Here is a 16250-nt window from a genome sequence, read left to right on the forward strand (position 1 = left end):
ATAAGTAATCATCATATTTAAGACTGGGTGTCCATAATTCTTATTTATGGAACTGTTTATATTTCTACTGTTTTCTTCAAGAGTCAGTTTATGAGAGTGTGTTAATAGCAATAACTTACCTGCATTTACACATGAGTAAACCCAGTACTAAAACCTGGAATGTGTATGCATAGAGTTTATGACAGCACAAGACAAACTGAGCTTTATATTTAAGGAAAAGTTCTTAATTCCTTTCATTCTCTGCAAAAAGGTAGAAGGGTGGGTGTGTGATTATATGTGTGTGTGTGTGTTTGTGATAACTAAAGAATAAGTAATTTAGGGAGTTATCAAAAACTTTAGGGACCAGTTTTGAATAGAACCAATCAACTCAAACCAATAGAAGATTAGGGAAGCTAATTAAGATTAGGTTGCATTGTACTGCACACTCAGACTGCTATGACACATGGAATAAAAGAGGCACCTTTGGATTTTCTGAAACCTGGTTATTAACCTGCAATTATGTCTCAGTATGTTTTCCAAGTACATTTTATTAGCAGCAGATTTAAAGCTCATGTGCCTTCTATAGCAACAGCTCTTCAGATTTTTGGAACATTTATGTGGCACTGCAACAGGCAGGATTTTTTTTCATGTTTCATAAACTGATTGAGATTCCTTTTGAAAGTGAGAAAGAGGGATATAAGTTTGCATGGCTCTGTCTTCTCTGAAAGAATTTGATTTGACTGTCTCTTGTCAGAGGCTGTAAATAAATAGTTATTAATTAAACTAAATAATCTCGTGGAAACTGCTCCTTCTGATGGAAGAAACTTGGCCTGCACATGCGTGTTGCAATTTAATCGACTGTCTTGGAAGTACCATGACATTCTTGTCTGTACGCTTTTCACATACTGGATGAAGTTGTACTGTTTTATCTTTTTAAAGACAGTTAAATGATTTTAAACTGATGATAAGGAAAGTTTCCATGGAACTTACCCAAAACTTTGTACTGAGCTCTATATAAGCAATGACAGAAGGGTAGCCAGTAATTCACCAAGGAATTTATATACATTTCCTCTGTTTTCAATGTGATGGCATGTCCAATTACACTTAGTCTTCACTGCTAATCTCGACAGGCCCTTTCTTGCACTTCTTGCCTTCATTGTTCCTGCAGCTTTCCTAGGTGTAGACTTAGTAGATGATGCTATTAGATGTTGTAAATATAGGTTCTTACAAGTACTTTCTGCATTTATATTATAATTTGAGGACTCCTTGTTCAGCCAAATTGAATGATGACAGGGAATTTTCCCTATTATGAAGACTGACTAGAAGTCATTTCCCCTAAAATCAAATCAGGTTTTGTATTTTTACTGTGAAAAATCCAAAAACTACACTCTAGGTTTTAGAAGAAACTTGGTCTCCCCCTAAAATGAGACAGATTTTTCTTTTAGTGTCAACAAATTTCCCCACTGATTTATGACTGAAAAAGTTCCTATATGAAATAGTATTAAACTTCACCTGTTAGCTATATTTAGGATATTTTGCAGAGTTTAGTCCATGCAAAATTGATGTTGAACTCTAAACTGTTTTTCTGGTATGCATCTATGAACAAATCAATGTGTTCAGTGAAAGTGTGGAATACATATAAAAAACTTTTTACAGCAACTTTGTTAATTTTGTATTAATCATAAACTTAGTAATACTTGATGTAGAAAATTAATTACTCTCTAAGGTGAAGGAATTGGGAATTGCCAATGTTTTGATTGCAAGTTACACTGTTCATTATCATTGCAATAGTGTTGTTGTGGACTCTGCATTTATCAAAAAAAGAAAAACCAGTAATGATGGTCAGATAGAAGTAAACTCACAACTGAATAAATTAATTAAGCTGTATCCAAAATTTAAACTCATTTCTTCCCTGTCTCTTTGCTCTTTCCAATGTTTGTCAATGCCCTTTCAGTACCTCTGTTAAGGAGGGAAAGTCCTTCTGTAGGTGCCCAGTTTGGGCATGTGTTTACCTTCAATTGCAATGTTCCACATGCAGCTGAATAAACTTCATAGAAACATTTCAGAGACTTTAAAGATTTGTTACAGAATTGAGGCTATCAAAACTAGAAAACAATTTTTCATTTTGTTTTCTCTCATAGTTTTGGGGTTTATTTATTTTTTTTAAGGTTTACTGTAATCTGAAGCAATCATATAATGCAGGAAAAAATCCAGATCCTCCATGAATGCAAAGATTAGATTAGATATCTGCACCAAAAAAACCTTTGTGGAATATTTTTATTGGGAGATCAGGTATTTGGAAATCACAGAGCTAATTAATTTCTCCTTTTTAATATTAAAATCTATGCATCTGGGTTATGATGTCTTTTTAAGAAATAGGGGGCCCAGGTTTCAATCTCCTTGAAAAGATCCATTTATTATAAAAAGTATTAAATTTCCCAGGCACTATTTTTGAAAACAGGATTCAGGTCTGTGAGGTCATTCGAATTGCCAGGATAATGATATTTCTAAATGTGTTTGGGTATGATTCTGGCATAAATGACAGACTTTCACTAAACTCAGAGAAACATTCTTATGCTTCTGACTGTGCTTGTGTGGCTCAGTAGTAGCCAGCACTGGTTTGATGTGTGGCTGGAGAAGGGTGAGAAGAGGAAAAGAGCAATCAGAAAATAGTGATTTTAAGTTTATTCTTTTTCAAATAATTAGAGGTATATTTTAGTTACTTTTATTTTTAGGTGAACAACATTTTATCAACTGGAAGCCACTAGTGAATTAGTGTGAAACTTTCTTATAGTTTATCAAAAAAACTAAGCAGAAATGTTGTTCTACTATGTTCCCCACCCACTTATGCAGAATTTCTGCTTTGCAGCCTAAATGCTTAAACGGTCTAGCTGATTTCATGATTTGTTGCAAACACTGTTAGACCTCTTTAAGTGGTATTGAAAAGATGCAGGGAATATTGGAAAAAATACAGGCAAGGTAGCTGATAGTTGATGTTTAATAGACACAAGGAAGCTTTGTATTTAAACACAGCTTTCAATCTTTTTATGATATTTCTTATAGCCAGTCTCCAGCATTTGGATTTATTCATGAATCCAGTAGTGGGTCCTCTGTTTTCAACTTTGAAAAAACAGAGTGGAAACTCACCAGAAAGTCAGATGAAAACATTCTGCATCCAACAGCACATTCTGAGCTACATGGCCTTTAAGCTGCCTGAAGAACAATTGGAAAGTGTGGGAATTGCTCTAGAGAAGTCATAGATTGTTTTGGGATTTACTCAATATATTCTAATTTTGGATGAAAGATGTGATTATGGAAGCACATAATAAGCATTCTCTCCTACACTCACAAAAAGTTTGTTTTCAATTCATTCTCTGTTATACATGCTCAGATTCTGTGGCATTATATCAGCCCATTCATGTGCTTCAGTTGGGTTCCAGAATGGATTCCTAATGATGCAGTGTTTTTTTTTACTTCTAAACAAATAAACAAATGGAATTCCTACCTGTCCTGCAAGTACCACTGTTCTTGTGGTAACTGCTGTGCAGTGAAACTGGATTTGTTTCAGTTGCAATGCCTTCCACCCCTCCTTAGAGCATAGAAAAGGAGTAAAGAGCGCAGTTTATTTATCAGGTGGAACCTGTTCCTCATGTTCTATGGAAGAATGAGCAGAGAAGAAGAGAAGACCTCATGGCAGCAGTAGGTGGGGATGTTTGGCCAACCTACCCAAGCAGAAGAACTGAATTAAGACCTTTGCTATGTTGAGTCCCCACTCCATAAAAAGGGACTTTGTGGCACAACAGGATGAATTTAAATAAAAACATGGCAAAGATAAGAACATACCCTAAAAATAAAACCCAGAGGCATTTTTTCCTTAGCCTAAGGGAGCAGTTATAAAGTTTATTGCATTTAACAATTTTTTTAAGCACTCTTGCAACCATGAGCAAAACTCTGTATCAGCTGGTATTGCTTCTTGGTGTCCTTCATTAAGGGCAAAGAGATAAAATAAAAGCACAGAATTAAGCATAGTAATTTAGGGCACTGATTTACGTCCTTTATATGTAAAAACTATGTCTTCAAAAGTTTAAATTTATATTTTCTGAAAGCATAAATGACTATTCTGCTACTATCCTTGTATTTTTCAGTGGCTATAAAATGTGGTTATTAAATCCACAGTGTGTCTTCTGCAGTGGTTTCATTGTCCATATACAGATATCAAGACAGCTACAGACTACTTAATGACAGCCTTTTGGTCCAATGAATGTGCCAGTAAAGGAAACCAAACATTTCTCTTAATAAAATGGTTTTCAGCATCCTTGAGGACTCATTAAGTGATCTCTTTAGAAGTCATATTCACTGAGCTAATTAACATGATCAGAATGTGCATTCCTTCCTTATGATTAACTTCATAGAACCAAAAGGAAAACTCTAAATAAAAGTCTTACAGTGACACTAAATACATAGATCCTTATATTCTGTATTGGAATTCATGACACACTAGCTACAGTTGGAATAACTGTTTAAAGTATTTTGAAAGCAGCAAGGACATAATTCAACTTAAGCTCTCACTTTCCCTCAACAGAAATACACAGGGCATTAAACAGCTTGGGCAAACAGTCTGGAAAGCTACATTGCGGTTCATCTTGTTACACTTGGTGCTTTATGTGTAATGGTGGTTTTTACTCTGAGTTCCACTCAGTAAACCTGGGACTTCAGCTTTTTTATGGAGGCATAAAAGTTTGCAATACCTAATCTTCTTAATTGTGATAATCTACTCACCATGAAGCAAAGACAAAACATATGTAAGGGATAAGGATTGCTTTCATCACTTAAAAGTTTGGTATCTCAGAGATTAAGAATATCAAAATATTAAACGCAGGAAAAAGATTTTACTGATGGCTTTTTAAAATTTTAAAAACTGAAATATGGGTGACATGACTTATTTCTGAGGCATTTGCATTGAATTTTATTGGCACAGTGACATTTTTATAGCATCCACATGAGCACTGCTCTATAGTATTGTCCTGCAGGGTGTAGAACCACTAGTGGCACACAGTTATGCTATTTCTTATGAACTAGTCTAATCATGGTTTAGTAGACTGAACTACTTGAATTATTGGAAAACAATAGCTTTTGGTGATAAAATTTGTAATAGGATGGAAAACTAAATGGATTCTATAGTGGCTGTGACTGGAACAGGTGAATGGGATGGAGTTATTTAAACCAACCACACAATTTGGGCAATGAGTTCTTCACAGAATTGCTTAAAAACCTTAAATATTCTATTTTCCTCTGTGTCTGATGTTGTGCACTGACTGCCTGCCCTTCTCACTTTGCTTGAGCAGATTTCTTGAGCAGCTATGATGAGATTCATCAGTGTAGCTCCCATCAATACTCTCTGATTTCTATTTTATTTATATTTTCTATTTTATTGACAGCTTATGCCAGTCTGTCAATCTGCCTCCATTTGGAGATCTCTCCATGTTTGGAGAGCTGGCTGTTGAACCACTTCTAGTTGAAGCCATAATAATACATTTCTTTAGATTAAAGTCTTCACTAATTTTAAACCACCAGGTTCATATGAGAATGACTGGGATTCGGTAATTGAAAGAGCTTTAAAGGTATCATCCCTGGGAAAAAAGTTTTCAAACAAAAATGTACAAATTAATGTAATTAATTGTGCATTATATAAAGATTAGCTTTCTAAAACTAGAAGGAGATACAGGTAAAGTAATAGACTAATGATGTTCATTTGCAAATAATACTAATTATTAACTACATAAAAGGACTAGACTGCATTGTTTTCAGTAACAAATTATTTATATATTTGTCATTATGGCACTGTAATAATGAAAATAAGATTTTAATGAAAATACAGACATCCATTCAGACTCCTGTTACTGGCCACATTCTGCCTGTGGTCATGAACATCTCTTTAAAGGACGAATAAACTTGATTAATGGCCAGCATTTAGGTGTTAAAGCTGGCAAATTAAAAAAAAAATAAGCCCAACCACCAGATCAGTACACCAAGGGTGAGTTTGCTATTAAATTAAATCTGGGATCAGAAGAATTGTCCTGATTGTTTTCAGCACTTCAGTCATTTCATTTCTTATTCAGAATGCTATGCTCTCTGTGCATTTTGTCAGAGAATTCTACTTTATATGTCACTTTAGTTACAAATTACTGTCTCTAAAGTTGTTTTTACAGAGCAGAGAAGGGGAGAATTCAGCTATATGTTCCATCTTTACTACTGCATTCCTTGCATGTTCCATATGTTTACCTTTATCTGACTTCAGATTTTGTGCCTTTGTGGTTGCTGGCAAGACCAGTTGAATTCTTTCATGCCTGTTGCTTTAATAAGGAATGCAAAGCCACATACGCAGTAACACGAGAACACAACAGCATGAAGCAGAAATAATCCCTGATGAGATGCATATCTTGAGTAGGGATTAGGAATGCTTTGCACCCAATTCTTTATTTGGACTGTCACTCTGAAAAATTCCAAAAGGGGGCAATCTTACCCTCTGCCTGGAAGCCTATAAATATAATTTAACAGAAAATACAGCACACAACTTTCTAAGTTTTCATTTATCTTAGAGAACTGAAGGCTAGTGCAATGGTAAAAACAACGTTTAAGGGTTTGGTTTTCTTTTTGAAAAGCAGATTTTAAAAGTGACACTGAATTATCAAATTATATCAACTGCAACAGCGTGCATACATGTCACTTTTAAATTGTGATGGTTAAAATTATCTGATGCTCTTACTTAGAGTGAAAAATTGTGTTGTTGAGAGGGAGATACATTAATAAGTAATATACTTTACCTAAATTCCTTATGGACATATGTTGCTCATATTTATGCTGGAGATTTAGGGGAAAACAGAATCTCAAACTCATCGTCCTTTACCAGATGATTTGCACTTATGAACTTGAGACTAAATCTTTATACTAGCTTGGGGGAAAGAAAATTTTGTTTTATAATTCCTTATCTTTCTGTAGTGAAGTAGAAGAAATAACTTGTAGCCCTGTGCTTGCCATTAATTTGTAGTAACTTTTATACTATATAAAGTATTTTCTGTAAGAAAAATGCCCATTTTCTTTCTATATGCTTTCTCAGCAATGTGTTCCTGACCCATCTTTTGTAATTAGGTGGCAAAAATCATTTAATTCTACAAAAAGAAAATATTTCATGTTATGATATATATGGATCTACTAGCCCCCCAAAACAGTTTTAAGAGATATTAGAAAGCCAGCACCAAGCCAGTTTGGCTGAACCAGGTGGCTGCAGGAAGCTGGTGAGGAGCATCCTTGCTCATGGCTGTGTGGCACAGGATGCTGCAGTCCCAGCCCCGCGGGTTTCTCCAGGCAGAGTGGGGATCCTGCCACGCTCTCAGGCTGAATGTCTGCTGCATGTTCAGAACTCTGGGGTCTCTCTGAGAGCCCCTGCCTCAGAAATCAGCGAGTTGTGTCAAGGCCTGTGCCAAAGAGGCCCAGCGTGCTGCAGGGACAGATCTGGCACTGGAGTGTGTGGTTTGTTACAGGGCAGGTGGGAGCTGTGCTCGGGGAAGGAAATGGACACGTACAGCTGGTATGTGTCAGAGGTAGAGCTGAGCCTGCCTGTATCTTACATTTAGAGAGCACTTCTGATGTTTCAAAGATATTCAACATTTTGAGAGACTTCTGAATGCTGATCTTTATGAAGTGTCCAATAACCTCTCTTTTCACCTGAGGTTCATGCCCATGAACTGGGGCTGGGTATCCATCCATGATACAGCCAAATGCTCTAATGAGTCATTACTATGTGGAGCCTGGCTAAAGCTGATAGATTACCTGCAGTTAAATGAAATTCAGTTGGTGGTGTTTGGGCTCCAGTCCACACAGCATGAATAAAGAGGCACAGACTGTCAACCTGTGTCTGCTGCAGTGGCTCTGACCTCTGATTCGCAGCCAAGAGAGAGCTGGTACAGCCACAGTTCCATAAAGAGCTATGGTTAAATATGTTTTCATAAGATGTATTTGAAGCTAAAATAAATTATAGCACCACTTTATTTTTATTGTGTTAAGCAGTATACATAATACTTTTTTTTTTTTTTTTTTTCCTTGCTTCACATTCATATGATGTAGACTATTTTAAACCCAGCCACATTTTTCTCCCCCCTAGAGAAGATGACCATACCAATTGCCTCACTATCTGTTTACATTCTGGAAAGAGTCATTTGGGATTTTCTCTTTCTGAAATAAACGTTTGCTTATGGATTTTTTTTTTTTTATTGTCACATCCATGGCATTTTTAAAGTAAATATGAGTACAAGGTTTATATTATTTTAAATGTATATTGTATTTGTCTTCCCAACACTGTGGTTTTTAGTACTGTGAATAACGTAGTATGGAGCCAGCCTATTAAACAGCCTGTTTTTGTAAGGAAACTGTTAGTCCACCTACAATATTCTATTGCTTACTGTGTTCTTCCAATATGTTTAGCATTCCACAACCTAAATGATCATTTGTTGAACAAATTCATGCTTTTATTAGTCAAAATACAGAGAAAACAGAGCCCCCCTGTTTCAAGATATTTGCTAATGCACGGTTAATTATCACATATAGCTTACTATAATTCATTTTACAGGGAGACCTCCTGCAGGTAACATACTAGCAGTTTATGAAGCAAAATAACCTCACTATAGATTAGAACTGTTTCACTATTGGTCAGACAGTTGCTGCTTCTAGGCCTTCTCACTTCACATTGCTAATTTGAACAAGGCTTTATTTTTATATTTGTCAGCAGCAAGACTGTAGCATGGTTGTTAAACCTCTCCCAGGCCTAATTAGAGTAGCAATGCTAGCATTCATAATGAATCTCGTGTCCTGGGTTGGAGGAGGTAGCCGTGGTGCTACAGTAGCTTCCTGGCAGACAGTTGCTGGCAGGTTTAAGGTAGCTTGTGGCTTGCAATATTAAGTGACTGTTGAAATTCATTGACTCCACTGCGGCTTATGTGTCTAGATGACAACAAGTTTACACGGTTCTTTTATAGTTACAGCAAATGGGTCCATTTAAATATTTATTAGGTGATTATGGTGATGTGAAATGGAAAAAAATTGCAAAGTACAGCATTGCATGTATAACTGTTTTAACTGTTTGTACAAAATAGGCCTGTGGTATCATTTTAAATTACAGCATCTTTTTTTCCTCATAAATATTTATAGCATATCAGTAGCTAGGAATGCTAATTTATTTGCATTTTGTTTCTTATTTAATTTGACAGCCTTTTGAGTAGCCATTAAAGGCACTCACTCTGATTTGAATGAAGGATATTTCAATCACCAGTTGAGTGGCATTTTGATTGGAGTGGGTGAAGTTCAATTTTAGGAGTTCTTTTTGCTTTATGAGACACAGAAAGGATTATTACCTGTGTGTGCTCAATGATGGGAGCACCCTCAGAGGGCCTGCTTCTCTGAAACTCTTACTTCTGAGCGATTTGTCATAGTTGCTGCATTAAATGTAGTCAGTTTGGTTTATTTTGCTCTTTTTTCTGGCTTAATAAAGGTGAAATTAACACAAGGGCCAGGTATAAATTTCTGAAAAAAATTGGGCAAAAGTTGTTGTAAAATATGAACATGACTTGGATGATAGAACAAGCCATTTCAGCTATGTAGATAAAAGAATTAAAAGCAGACAGAAAAAGAAATCAAATTCTTCGACAGCTTTGTAGCTTCTGTTTACTTAGTCACAGCAACAGAAGAGATGGAAGTGAGTCAATCACACTCAAGGGCATGAGAGAACATCATGATGATTTCTAGAGGTGTCAGGGCAAATATATACATTGGAAATGCTTCCAGTGATGGCATAGAAAACAGCCACAATGAAGAGAAATCAAGCATAGTACAGTAAATTTAGTGTGAATATATGTGTGTGTCTACCTCTATGTGTAAACTTACACATAGTATGAGAGACTTGCTCTTTGTAAATGGAATAATTATGCTTCAGCAGCTTCACTCACAGTGCTATCACTGAGCTTCGCTCTTGTTTAGAAATTTAAATTTGCTGCAAGTGGGCGGCAGAACTTTCTGAATCTGTATTTTCTAAAGAACCGAAATAAACAGCAGAGATAAATCTGCAGTCAGCTCTTTTCAGGGGAGGTGTAAAATGTGCGTCATTGTCAAGTACAGGCAGTGAACACCGAGCTGTTCAACTGTTTTGAGATATTGACCAACATGTATCCACAGGTCTGACTCTTGCTTTGCTAATTCTGTGCACATACTTTCTTTGATAGTTTCACATCAATTTCAGCAGCCTTGGAATACTTTCTATTTTCTTCTGCTGAAAAATTAATTCTTTATTTGGGCCAATTTTGTCAATTTCACTTGAGGAAAGTGGTTACACAGCCTGGAAATATTGACAGCATCTTGAAATTGAGATGAAGAATTTTCATACTTTTCAGAATGAGGTGGCTTACTCTTCCAAACAGAATAAGAAATTCTGGGAAGTAAAATGGAGACCTGGAGCTGAATTAGTTCTGCCACATGAAGCTGCTGAAATGCCCAGAGGCTCCCTTAAGACATGCTGTACTATGTCTAGGATTGGGATATACTCTACTTACTGAGCTCAAGCTTGGGTGACTCTTTGTTATTGCATTAATGCTTAGTTCATTACCAGTAGGAAAAAGCAAGATGGAAATCCTATAGGCATATGTTTGATGCTGGTTTTGGCTCAAATTTGGTGCCCATATTTGAAACTTAGAATGCTAGTGACCAAAGGATACTATTACAGTACCAGTATTAACAATTATGTATTAGAACTCAGTTGAGAATTGGGTGTTTGGTGTCTTTTCTCCTGTAAGAACTCAAAAGATTAGGTTGTGAATTGTTGCATTAATAAGCTGTCTTTATGATTATAAAGTTATTTATCCTCAGGCTGAAGAATTCTGTGCTTACCTCTGCACTAGTTTTGGGTGAAGTCCAATGATGCCCAAGATGGGAAGTTAAACTTGCAGCTCAGAGTGAACATCCATTGATGTGAAAGGAAGACAATGGAAATGTGTCCTTGTGTGTCCACAACAGCCCTGGTCCTTAGGACTGTTGATCCAATTATTTTCACAAGGACTCATTTAAAAGGGGATGAAGTGGCAGGGGGGGAAAGAACATTCCTTAGCTTTTTGAGTCTGGAACTTCTGTCCTATGCTTTGCTCAGATTTTCCAGTGAGATCACTTCCTGAATGGGGTGTAATATGAATAAGTGTTCTGAGAAGCAGGTTCAAAAGCTGAGCACATGGAATTGGCCCAGCTTTGTTGTATCCCATCAGTGACAAAGCTAAATTTGGTTCAAGTTTTCTAAAAGCTCATAATTGTCAGACATGCAGCTTGAATAAGATGAGCTAAATTATATATATTGCATGCATGTTTTTGTGCCAAAGAATCTGTGAAATCAAATGTTTGATATAGGCATAGGTGTCCCGATTTGCATTCCATATACAGTTGACTGTCCATCCAGTGATGTAGCCTTCTCTGCCTCAGTTTTCTGCCACAACTTTGTGCCATCTGTACTCAATATACTGTTAAAAATATTACTTTTCTGCAGTTTATATGTGAAGCTACTATATTTTATACATTTCTCAGAACTGTTAAAGGTTTATTGTTATAATCCATATTTATGAATTTCAATAACACTTCAAGGTGGGGATGTACTGTTTTTCCTACTGAACTAATATAGAAAGTAAGACATAAATCTTGTTCAAGAGATAGTTATTTAAATCTATCTCTGAGTACAAAGTGGTGCTCTCACCACCGAGTACCTCTCCTGCTGACATTCCTTCTTGTGATCCATTTAGATGAAATAAAGAGGGGTGTGGAGATGGCAAAAAATCATGGAGTCTTGAGACAGCAGCACTCACTGCAGATGGCAAAATAAAGCTTCTTTTTGCAGTATCAGGAGAAATTATTTTAGACAATCAGTAGTACAGTAAACTACAATCTGTCTCTGTGCATGACACCAGGAAATAAAAATCTATTTTTCAGCTGAATGAAATATACGAGGTCCAAGCATCAAGATCTTAGCACTAGGACAAACTGGAAACTTTCCAGTGGAACATTTTTCTCTCAGCTAATGCCTGTTCACCAAAACCTAACACGTTGCATGAAAATGTCTATTCCAATGAAATTTTTGATGGAAATGTTCTTGGTTTGCTGCCAGCTCACCCGCTTTTCCCAGCTCTCAGCTCCCCGGCATCTCACATGGAACAGTGCCAGAAAGTCAAGTTTCTTCACGTTCCTGGCCTGTTTGGCAGACTGCCACGAGGGATGGGAGTCTGGGCTCTCGAAAGTGGACAAGAAACCTTATACATGCACATACAACTGTACACATACTCTCACAGGTCATTTAAATCCATGTCAGTTCATTCAAAGTAAAGGGGTTTTTTTACATAGAGGGTCTTTTAAATATGACCCTCCTATGGAAAATTTCTCATGTTGGAATTTTAATTCTAACTTGTGACTTAAAAAAAAAAAAAATTGGGGAATATGAAAAATTCTCTTTATAAGGTGAATACTGGTTCCTGTGCAACTGCACTATTGTCACTGAGGCTATCAGCAGCTCCATCTGCCTCCTCTCTTTCACTGCATAACAAGAGCTATATTTGTAACAGGTATGGTGCTTAGACACTTAACCTTAACAAAACAAGATAATATTTTTAGAGCCTTGTAAATATTTGTTTTAAAAATTCCTCCTAAGCCATTTTATATAAGGCAGGCAATCTTTTCTTGCTCACTAAGTGGACTGAGGGAATAGAGTTTCAATGTTTTTGCCTGAATGATAAACAGAAAAAAGGCACATATACCGAAATTCTGACTGAAAGGGCCTTGAAGCAGGAGCACTGTAATGTATTTTTCCATAGCCTCACTTCATGCACTGAGAGCTGCTCAGTTGCTTATTATATGTAAGTAAATAAATAAGTTTCAATCACACTGTGTGGGTAATTTCTGACTGCAGGGATGTATTCACATTTGGGACAAAAAGCAGCTGATTCAAGTAGCCACTAATGAATTCCTTTTCTGACTATTCTTAATACATTGGATTAGCATAACAAAGTCAGGCTCTTTAGGACATTAGTACTTACTGCAGCTTATTTTTCAGTTGAGAAGATGGGATTTATTGCAATGGATACAGTTCAAGATTTCACTGAAGAAAGGTTCCTGAGTAGAGTTTCACTTCTTGTGAATTTACATTGTCATCATCAAATCTGAGCCTCACTGACAGTCTGAAAAAAATGCATTGCTTTTGTAATAATAGGAAAATAGTAATTGTCCAGTATAGGATGCTAAAATCTCTACTAAACAGAGAAAATACTTATCTTTGTTAAAATAAGGGGAAAAGCATTGGTGTTTTGGTTTATTTTGATTTTTTGGGGGATAACACTGTGTAATAATGAAGGAGGCTACATTGGTGCTGTCTCTGACTCTTTGACAAAAGTGATCTGAAGTTGCTCCCCATGTCTTTGTTATCATGAAGTGACAAAATGGGAATGATGGAAATATCAGCAGAATGCACTTGTATCAATGATAGCATTATGTACCCAAACAGTTGTAAAATGCTTAAAGTGCACAGTTAGACTCACCAAGCACTGATCTGTGTCACTGAAGGATTTTATTATGGTGGGGATTAACTCTGGACGTTCTAAACGTGCATGGGTTTGCCCTCGTCATTGTAGTTACACTGAAAAAGGTTCCATGGGTTGCAAGCAGCAAAAGAAAGTGGGCAAAATATTTGTTGGCAGAAAATTTAGTTCAATCATAAAACCCATGGTCTTCCTTGCTGAGGCTGCAGAGAATCCCAAGATCTCTTATTTGCATTTGCCTTGACATCAGTCTATCCATGAGCAAGAGAAAATGGGATGAGTTTGTGTGTGTGTACACATACACAGCAGGATTGAGCAATTCAAATTAATCCTCTGAAAGGAAAATAATACATACAATCACAGACTTTTAAATTGGTTTCCAATCAAATGTTCCTTGATAAAAATGATGCAATGTCAGTTATTAAAAGTTGCTTTATAATGTCCCTAAACTGAAGTCTCAGTTGCACTGTCTAATCTCCTAATCTTTTGAAAAGAAGAGCAGAAAGGCCTCTCTACAGAGCAATCCTGACTGCTTTATTTGACTCATTAGGGCGAGAGGAAGACAGGAGGGTTTTGCAACTCATATGCTGCAAATACAATTCAACACATGCAATGAAGTGACAACGGAATTCTTCATGTCAAAGAGTCAGTGCTGTGCTGTGGTATGTGAGCAAAGACATTTTATTACTCTTATCTAAGTAGTGTTCTCTAAGTGCATTTCTGGTGTTCTCTAAGATTATACTCTAATCTGACTGAGGGGAAAAAAGCTCAGCTCCCTGGAAAGCAGAACACTGGCACTGATTTTCCTCAGCAGCTACCTTGCATGAAGTGACGCTCAGCTCTTTACTGTAAGACTAAACTGATCCCCCCTCCACTGCTCCAGGCACTCACAGCTGCTCTCTGGTGGAAAAAGAAAATTCTGCTTTCCACACAGAAGCCCATCATCTAAGATTTTGAACTTTTGTCTATTTATCCAAACATAGTGTAACTCATTTCTCTGATTGTTCTCTGGATATGTTAAGAGCCTTCAATGAGTCTATGCTTGAAAATTTGTATCTGGATGTTAAGTCTTTGACCATTTCTACCCTATAATATTACAATATTGAAACAGGTAAATTCACAGAAAAAAAATTGCACTGACAGTATTTTGGGGTGCTGGCTTTGGCAGCAGCTAGGAGAGAGCAGGATAAGATTGTGCTGTGCAATGAGTGTTGTGCTGTATATTGTCAGAAAGCAGCTGATTTTCTTAATGCAAACAAAATGTTTGAAGTTAAAATCAGGGGGTTTCTGTTCCCATGTACCAACCCTCCTGACCATTTCTATCAGCTCTTCATGTTTTAGGGTCTCAGACTCACACCTTTATACCAAAGTACACATCCTATGCCTTAATACCATGGAGGGTAAGATAAGCAGGGTTTCCATGTGCTGAATTGGACTGAGCCCAATGGGCCTATATAAAAGGTAGATTCTCAAATATTTGGGGGTTCAGAAACATGGCTAGTGCTGCGTCTGGGGATAGAGGGTCAGCAGGGCAGAGCAGCTACAGAAATCAGAGTTAAGGATTTGGGCTTGGAGTTTGATAGGAGCCCATGTAAGTAAAGACACCTCTCTTCCATAGCCCATCATGAATACCTGTTAAATGCTTAGACTTGTTACTACTGATCTCTCTCCATTTGTTGTAGTAAACTGGACCTGTTTTCTTGATCTATCTCTCTGTAATCAGCTATCCTCATCCCCAAAAGCTTATTACAATGACTAAATTAAACTGTGTGCAGCAGTGTATTGTCCCATCAGATGGCACAGAGGAGTTCTACAGTCTCCTTGGAGTCACCCAAATCAACTATTAATAGAATCTTTTAATGTAAGAATTCCTTGGTGCTTCTGTTCTGTTTTTCTATGGTTGCAAGACATTCTGGACTTTTTATTTTCTCTCTGAAATTGTTGTGCTGTTTTCAGTACTTAAGAGACAGACTCCAAATGAAGCAGCCATTCCTAACGTATGCAGACAAAGGGAGTGGTTCCCTTAGCAACAGGAACCATGTGGAGGTTCTCAGAGAGCTCTCTTTTCCCCCTACTCGTGTTTTCTTTTAACTCAACATTTTGCACAGCATCTTGCATGGAGACTCTGACAGCTGGGCTGGAGGCAAGCAGCTCTTCCTCCTCTGACTAACCCGTGCTCGAGGGGCAATTGTTCTACACTCAACAGACAGCAAAAATGATAATCATGGGTAAGTGAACTGGCACACAATCAGAGTTCATGCTGAGGAGGGGGAAAGTTTACTGGCTGGCAACCAGAAGTGTCCAGCACTTCCCAGTAGGCATGAATGCTGGAAGCAGGGGCACTAGTGTGATGCTTGCTTGGCTTTCTGGTGGGATTGCATGTCTGCATTTAACATTTCAGGGGCTGGAAACATTAGTACAGCTGGGTTCTAGTGCTTAGCATGCTACTGACTTCCTTTGCAGCCCTGAACATCTCATCTCACCTCTCTGTTTTCCTTCCTCATCCATTAAAAGAGATTATATGCCATGAGGATCTCGGAAGGAGTGTAAAGTACTGTAGAAATGGATGATATTGCTTGTCAAAATTGTATTTGCTTTTGAAGTTGACAATAAGGTGTGCAGAACCTGATATAAAGTATTGATCTGTTATTGTGGATTTAACTG

The 16250-nt window shown here is 37.1% G+C and overlaps 1 protein-coding gene and 1 long non-coding RNA gene across 4 annotated transcripts in view; one reads left to right on the plus strand and one right to left on the minus strand.

The window, feature by feature from the left end:
- The window catches only part of ANKFN1 (ankyrin repeat and fibronectin type III domain containing 1), a 125257-nt gene that overhangs the window by 7284 nt on the left and 101723 nt on the right, over positions 1–16250 (plus strand). The window contains exon 1 of one of the 3 annotated variants that reach the window (XM_086857183.1): positions 15619–15814. The exons of the other annotated variants lie outside the window; for them this stretch is intronic. The gene's annotated coding sequence lies outside the window, so the exon portion shown is untranslated. Of the gene's footprint in view, positions 1–15618; positions 15815–16250 lie in introns of those variants that run through there. 3 annotated transcript variants of the gene reach the window in all.
- On the minus strand, positions 13095–15289 carry LOC147649817 (uncharacterized). The gene is made up of 2 exons (XR_015277976.1): positions 15219–15289; positions 13095–13229 (listed from the first exon to the last, which is right to left on the minus strand). It is a non-coding gene; the product is annotated as an uncharacterized LOC147649817 (long non-coding RNA).

The sequence above is a fragment of the Cyanistes caeruleus genome, chromosome 19, assembly GCF_971803275.1.
Source record: "Cyanistes caeruleus chromosome 19, bCyaCae1.hap1.1, whole genome shotgun sequence".
Taxonomy (NCBI): domain Eukaryota; kingdom Metazoa; phylum Chordata; class Aves; order Passeriformes; family Paridae; genus Cyanistes; species Cyanistes caeruleus.